The sequence below is a fragment of the Petromyzon marinus genome, chromosome 66, assembly GCF_048934315.1.
Source record: "Petromyzon marinus isolate PM22_M1 ecotype Great Lakes invasive population chromosome 66, UKy_Petmar_22M1.pri1.0, whole genome shotgun sequence".
In the NCBI taxonomy this organism is placed as follows: domain Eukaryota; kingdom Metazoa; phylum Chordata; class Hyperoartia; order Petromyzontiformes; family Petromyzontidae; genus Petromyzon; species Petromyzon marinus.
Window position 1 is genome coordinate 313,201 of NC_133732.1, and position 8,009 is coordinate 321,209.

The following is an 8,009-nucleotide window of genomic DNA, read 5'->3' on the forward strand; positions in this document are numbered from 1 at the left end:
AAATCGGCCCGTTTTCAACAAAAACGTTTGTTTCCACTCGACAGTGATATACCCTACATAACACTCATATTACATTCTAGTTTTCCACTTTTTAATACATTTGAAAGTAATGAAATTCTAAGACAGAACAGTGTTAGACATTGATTGCACCAACCCAAAGCAGTCGAGCAACGGCTTCTGGTGGGGTACGGCAACACCACTTGGACAAACCACACGCAGAACTGCAGTACACCGTAATACTAGAACCGGTAGTAATAATGGCAATTTGTTGAGTTTAGTTATGATTGTTACTACATTTGCTACTGATTATTTCGGACGGCGGTGCGTGGTTGCTTGTCGAAGCATAGCAATTATTATTTTTATTAAATATTTTTAAATCAATATATTGGGGGGGGGGGGTGATATTTTGAGCATATTTTAATATTGGGGGGGATGTGTCCCCCCCAATATATATTATAATTACGGCCTTATCGCCGTACCACCTTCAGCGTGATGGAAAGTGGAAAGGCTTAACCCCATGCTGTCTGCAATGTTGTGTCATGTTATCACAGACGATCAGACTTACTAGGACTTACACATCCCAGGAGTCCTAGTGGCATACCGTAGAACGCCACGTGCATCGACCGGGCTTCCCCCCTTTTTGAGGTACAGGAGGGACCCAGAGCCACCTATTGAATACTAATTGGTGGCTGTCCCTGCTAAATCGGTTTCGTGGCCGGCCTCCATTTATACTGCCACTAGAAAGGTTGCAAATAGCTCGCGAAACCACAATAGCTGAGTCTGGTAGATCGCAATCAGTTAACGGATGCGAAAAAATACAGAAACGCCAATGTTTTTCGAGCAGGGGGATCAGGTCTAGTTAGACTGTCTCCAGGTCTGGGTGAGCACATCAGCTAAACTGCACCGTCCCTGGCAGGGTCCTGTAGAGATTTTGCAAGTTCTTCACCCACAAAGTGTATGCGTCCAGACGGGATACCGGCGATGGGTGGGCCGTCCGAACTGTTTAAAAACCGTATAGGGAACCACCGACAAAAGGTGTCACTCAGGTTCAGAAAGAACGGGTTCGGGGTTATCATGACGTGAGCCAAGGACAAAAGCATCCTCCTTCGGAAAGTACTGCTCCCGCAAAATCTTACCCTCTTTTCAGTAACGACCCCAATGAAGATCAGCAGGATGGGGGAGGCCAACGGAGTCTTCCAAGAAAGCATCGAGGATTGTTCGTGAACAACTAGGTGGAAACCATCGGGGCTGACTGGTCGTGAAAAACTAGGTGGAAACCATCGGTGCTGAAGATAGCTGGAGTAATTACGAGTGGAACAGTTGTTATGCTCGGAACTGTAATTTCGTTACATGAGAAATAAAGTTTCTACTTCTACAAAATGGACTTATCCAAGGAGCTTCTTTACATTGGGAACATGGCAATGGTGTTGATCAGTTAGACCATTGCTTTTACAAAGTGCAAGGCAAACATCTCCCTTATGGCCTCTAACTCAGCAGACTACTGTGGCAGGTGCTCTGATTGAGGCACCTATTGTTGGCGGTTCGCTGTCGCAACGGTCATAAGAGTGAGTGATGTGTGCATAGGTTTGGAGGCGTTGAGGCAGGAGATGAGACGTGGACTGAGAGAGAGAGAGAAGGAGGAAGCTATGAAAACAAAGAAAGAGGAATTGAAATAAAGACAACAAAGGTAGAAAAAACGCAAAGGTCTTCAAGCAAACAACACGATCCGCTAAAAAACAAAGTGAGTTGAGCCAGAAGAGGGAGAGCCGCTTGAGCAGAGCTCGATGAGTAGCGAAATTCAGGTTGTGTAGTGTGCAGCCCTGCCGTACTTTTGTTGCAGGACGTGACTGTTCGATTTTTGTTAAATTATTGTACGCATGATTGCAGCTAACGTTTTGAGCATGTCGTAAATTCTACGGTCATAGCAGTGGACAATTTTGAAGCTATGCGATCGTGTCTGGCAACATGCACGACTTGCCAAGCTGGCCTCAATTTGGTTCCCCCTCTAATCTGCAAGCTTGGATGTTATCACGAGTTGATAGAATACCAGTTTGATACCTTCGCCATCAGCTGGGCAGTGGTGGAATTGCACGTGGCTGCCTGTAATCCAGGAAGCGAGAGTTGGTGGATTACTGCACAAATGTTCTGAAACATCCTTCCCGTAGTCGTCTAGGAGCAGCCTTATCTCTAGCTCGACAGGACAATGCAGTACAGCAAAGTGGACTAATCGTCATCTGTTTCCATCTGTACGGGGACAGAGTGTTGCTCCCTCGCACCAGGCGTGCGTTTTCTCTGCGTGCTCCGGTTTCCTACCACGAGAATCAGAAACACAATTCCTCATGAAAACTAATGCAGGGCCCTCCTGAAAAAAAAGTCATGCGACTCAATGTGAATATTCTGAATGAATAAGCAAACAATTATTATCAGTATCAGGTCTTACATTATGACAGGCTCTTTTGTCTCAACTAAAAAAAAAATCTTAATAATGACTTGTTATACTCCTACGAACAATTTATCTTAATAATGACTTGTTATACTCCTACGAACAATATGATTGTTATGCTCGGAACTGTAATTTTGTTACATGAGAAATAAAGTTTCTACTTCTACAAAATGGACTTATCCAAGGAGCTTCTTTACATTGGGAACATGGCAATGGTGTTGATCGGTTGGGCCATTGCTTTTTCAAAGTGCAAGGCAAACATCTCCCTTATGGCCTCTAACTCAGCAGACTACTGTGGCAGGTGCTCTGATTGAGGCACCTATTGTTGGCGGTTCGCTGTCGCAACGGTCATAAGAGTGAGTGATGTGTGCATAGGTTTGGAGGCGTTGAGGCAGGAGATGAGACGTGGACTGAGAGAGAGAGAGAAGGAGGAAGCTTTGAAAACAAAGAAAGAGGAATTGAAATAAAGACAACAAAGGTAGAAAAAACGCAAAGGTCTTCAAGCAAACAACACGATCCACTAAAACACAAAGTGAGTTGAGCCAGAAGAGGGAGAGCCGCTTGAGCAGAGCTCGATGAGTAGCGAAATTCAGGTTGTGTAGTGTGCAGCCCTGCCATACTTTTGTTGCAGGACGTGACTGTTCGATTTTTCTTAAATTATTGTACGCATGATTGCAGCTAACGTTTTGAGCATGTCGTAAATTCTAAGGTCATAGCAGTGGACAATTTTGAAGCTATGCGATCGTGTCTGGCAACATGCACGACTTGCCAAGCTGGCCTCACTTTGGTTCCCCCTCTAATCTGCAAGCTTGGATGTTATCACGAGTTGATAGATTACCAGTTTGATACCTTCGCCTTCAGCTGGGCAGTGGTGGAATTGCACGTGGCTGCCTGTAATCCAGGAAGCGAGAGTTGGTGGATTACTGCACAAATGTTCTGAAACATCCTTCCCGTAGTCGTCTAGGAGCAGCCTTATCTCTAGCTCGACAGGACATCTGTTTCGATCTGTACGGGGACAGAGTGTTGCTCCCTCGCACCAGGCGTGCGTTTTCTCTGCGTGCTCCGGTTTCCTACCACGAGAATCAGAAACACAATTCCTCATGAAAACTAATGCAGGGCCCTCCTGAAAAAAGTCATGCGACTCAATGTGGATATTCTGAATGAATAAGCAAACAATTATTATCAGTATCAGGTCTTACATTATGACAGGCTCTTTTGTCTCAAATATATTTTTTTCTCTTAATAATTACTTTTTATACTCCCACAAATAATATGATCCTGACCATCTGGGAAACTACTGGACATCTTTGAAAAAGAGCTTCATAGCTCATCGGATTTCTCCAGTATAAATATTCTGATTTTGAAACACTCCTTTGCCGAGAAAAGTACTGTGCATGTCCCATAATTATTCAAAACAACCTAAATGTAATCGACATGCATCTGCTCAACGCGCTGATTGATACTTCATCATCAGTCCCCGATAACATGATTACAATTCTTTATTGCGGCTACAAAAAAACTTGTCACGTTCTTCTCGAAAATTAAGTCAGTAATAATATCACTTCGTTTAACACGTAGGCTTACGCGACCAATATTATTCATAATAAAGGTTTTTGGGTTAGATCGCCGCACTAAGCTACAGGCTTAGTGCGGCTTGGAAGCGTATAATTAAATAATACATATTACAATTCCTTATAGGGGAAACACATACTAATTGACGGATTACTAACGTAGCATATAATCACAATAACACACATTACAACTAATTACTAATCTACAACTCATTACTAATCATACCCATTAACTGATTACCAATCGATTATATAATTACAATACCCCCCTTCCGCCTCAAATCACTGCACCTGAAATTAGTTAAATGATGACGTCACCCTGCTGCTCTATTTAAGACCGGGAGCAAGCGAGGGCTTTACCATTCTGGCGAATTGCCCGATTATGCTGGATGTAATTACCAGCGAAATGTCGTACTCAAACTGTAAATGTGGATTCACTCTTCAACACACCGGTGGGCTAAAGTAGTGAACTATTTGTCTTTTGTCAACGTGACACTTTTTTCGCTGATTGGCCATGTCGGGTGGTGGAGGGTTGCGACACATTTATAAATAACGCGATCTAACCCAAAAACCTTTATTATGAATATCACTTCGCTTTTGAAAAACCACACCAATCCCATTATATTTAAGAATGCATTTATTATTGCGTAAAACCATTATTCGCCTTGACACTTCAGTTCGTCATGGAATGACGGTATTACTAATCTGCCTAAGGGGGCTAAAACTTTCTCTAACTCCAAACTATTATTGCTGTTTTTACGTGCCATGTCCTTTCTAAAATACGTTGGTTATCATGGTCTTCCAATTACCACTAATCAAAGGGCACATTTGGCTGCAGCTGGAATCCTCTCGTCTCATCCGGTCTCGAGCACCCAGTACCAACGTCAAAGCATTTTGCATAATTCAACGTCAACTAGTAAGATTGACTCACGATCCGGTACTCAACTGATTAACTCTCATATTCTTAGTTTTTTCGGTAAAGTCACGTTGAAGAGAAACAACAAAATAACAAAATATATATATAAAACAATAAAAATTTCTTAAAGTTATGTGAAAACCCTCCCCGTAGAGGCAATTAAATTTTGATTTAAAGCTTTCGTGACTGCAGTAATTCATATTCTTAGTTTTTTCGGTAAAGTCACGTTGAAGAGAAACAACAAAATAACAAAATATATATAAAACAATAAAAATTTCTTAAAGTTATGTGAAAACCCTCCCCGTAGAGGCGATTAAATTTTGATTTAAAGCTTTCGTGACTGCAGTAATTCATATTCTTAGTTTTTTCGGTAAAGTCACGTTGAAGAGAAACAACAAAATAACAAAATATATATAAAACAATAAAAATTTCTTAAAGTTATGTGAAAACCCTCCCCGTAGAGGCGATTAAATTTTGATTTAAAGCTTTCGTGACTGCAGTAATTCATATTCTTAGTTTTTTCGGTAAAGTCACGTTGAAGAGAAACAACAAAATAACAAAATATATATAAAACAATAAAAATGTCTTAAAGTTATGTGAAAACCCTCCCCGTAGAGGCGATTAAATTTTGATTTAAAGCTTTCGTGACTGCAGTAATTCATATTCTGCAGTCACGAAAGCTTTAAATCAAAATTTAATCGCCTCTACGGGGAGGGTTTTCACATAACTTTAAGAAATTTTTATTGTTTTATATATATTTTGTTATTTTGTTGTTTCTCTTCAACGTGACTTTACCGAAAAAACTAAGAATATGAATTACTGCAGTCACGAAAGCTTTAAATCAAAATTTAATCGCCTCTACGGGGAGGGTTTTCACATAACTTTAAGAAATTTTTATTGTTTTATATATATTTTGTTATTTTGTTGTTTCTCTTCAACGTGACTTTACCGAAAAAACTAAGAATATGAATTACTGCAGTCACGAAAGCTTTAAATCAAAATTTGATTAACTCTCGTCACTCGCGAAATGGCAGTTAGTCTCATAGGAGTACACCGTTAACTGTTCTCAGCAGTTTCAATAATTGCTTCACTCGCCATGTTGAGGACAGGCTACCACATCGATTGATTTGTCTAATCCATGACTGTTTGCGCCACCACACTGCAGACACAAAACGTATTTTTCTCCCTGCTTGTTTCATCGCACTGACCGACTTTTGAATTTCATCCCATCGTCGTATAATCTTTACCCAAGTTCGTATAACGTTGAGCAAGGCCGGATACATATTACACATGATAGAATATACCTTTTAATAGTTCTGTTTGTTGTTCGCTCTTTGACGTCCTCGACCTTTGAGCCTATGGCCAGCATCGACGATTGAAAACATTCAGAAGCAAAACGTGCACGAACTCATTCACACACTTGCACAAAGACAAAAAAATGTCCCTTTAGCCTGAATAAACTGCTGGGTCAAGTGATTTTAGCGAGCACCAGTGAAGGCACACGAGGTGATGGGTGGCCAGCACCACGCCCGGCCGCCTTTGTCTTCCGAGAGACGATGTACTTATTTTGAGGCTAAGTCGACCGAGGGGAGGCCCAGGACCGGTTCAGATAATCATCGCTGGTGTTGGCCGTGAGCAGGAATTGAAACTGGGGTTACTGTTTTCGAAGCACAGCGTGCTAACCGCTACCAAAACTCTGCCTTCTTGCACAAACACTCATACGCACGCCTATTCATAGGCACAAAATACAAAGTTCCCCTGTGCTGCTTGTTGTGGCACGCACTTTACAACACATTCTTTCCTATGCACAAAACCGGCTCTGCCTTAAACAAACACGATGTGGTAATCGCATGATTGCATGTGTGGCATAAACGGCCAGATGCATGCCTTGCTCATCGTTCTGAATCATTTGATATCACAAGGCGATTGATAAAAACATGCGATCCATGCCATGACACAGACTTACATCGATCGTGTTGGTCATTAATAATTCACACGTTCTTCTTCTTTGTATTGCTGATGTGGAACAATCACTTTCATGTTACATTGAGGTAGTTCAGCCAGACAAACGCGTCAGGATAAGAGGAGTGGTGTGTCGCTCCGATGATGCTACCTCCTTCATATTTGTGAATCTGGAATTGCGTCCCGAGGTCAAGATTTTCCAAACTGTGCTACGTGTACAACCATTGGTATGTAGACTACTTCTCAGTGGTATGCCGCTTTTTTTCTCACCCATCTCTTCTAACTCTATACTGAGTCGCAGAGTTTTCTCAGTGACTTTAAGTTTTCTGACCGTTTCACGGATGAATCCGAATCCAAATCTTTATTTATTTCGAGAAATCCAAGAAGCACTTTTTCACAGATGTCCAGTAGTGGTGGGTCAGTACGAGGCTGTAACTGATATCACAAACTTAAACTATAGGAGCAAATCACATAAATAAACAAAACTCTTTTTGATCTTAATAGGTAAGGCGCACTATGCTACTAGTTATTTATCAGAATTGAACTGGCCACCCTGGATCCGTCCTCTCTGGCTCCTTCCCTCGTCTTACCCTATATAATTGCCTGTCACAAATAGCTCTCTCTACTCACTACAGTAATTTTGCTGTGACAATTCCACCTGATGACGGAAGCTTGTGTTGCCTCTGAAACGTTGTGATTTAATTTAGTTGTTTTCATTTTTGTTTTATTTTATTTTTACCTCCGTGACTATACCGAAAGAACCAAAGAATAATAATATGACATGTCAAAATCTACACCAACAACGTTATTACATATTAACATTAACAATCATGCAATATCCACATCACAATCATTGTTCATATCACATCAACAACAATTCTTGTTCATATCAACATCAAAAACAATAGGATCAACATTTACTGTAGTACATATCAAAAACAACAATGTTAATACCACCAACATTAAATCTATAATTAAGAGCAACAGCTGAATAATTATTATATAGCCAAATAATGAAGTCACAGTATAACCACAATCATAACCACAACGTGACTTTTCCGAAAGAACCAAAGAATATGGATCCTTGTAGTCACGAAAAGTTCAAATCTAGAATTAA